This window comes from Austrofundulus limnaeus, unplaced genomic scaffold (genome assembly GCF_001266775.1).
Source record: "Austrofundulus limnaeus strain Quisiro unplaced genomic scaffold, Austrofundulus_limnaeus-1.0 Scaffold123, whole genome shotgun sequence".
Classification (NCBI taxonomy): domain Eukaryota; kingdom Metazoa; phylum Chordata; class Actinopteri; order Cyprinodontiformes; family Rivulidae; genus Austrofundulus; species Austrofundulus limnaeus.
This window is the reverse complement of record NW_013952525.1, coordinates 918491-918831: the sequence shown is the minus strand read 5'-3', so window position 1 is coordinate 918831 and position 341 is coordinate 918491.

Below are 341 nucleotides of genomic sequence, written 5' to 3'. Positions count from 1 at the left end.
GGCTAGCTGACTAGAAAAAAAGAAAAGAAATTTAAACGTTACCTCAACCCTAACAATTTGAAACCTGCTTGACAGAATTTTTTTCAAGACACAAATTTACTACCAGCTGATGTTGACAGAGATTATACTATGTTTTTCTTTTCCTCAAGTTTTTTTACTGAGTTGAATACTTAATATTCATGATGTCTGGCAGAATATTTTAAAAGATAGAAAAATTTCAAATTCTGATATTTTTCATCTATACTTCTTTATGTTACAGAACAAGGGAATAATTTTAAATATAATTTATCTTTTAAGGTACAGGGGCAATTAGTGTACAGCTTGCAGTAAAGCAGTTACAC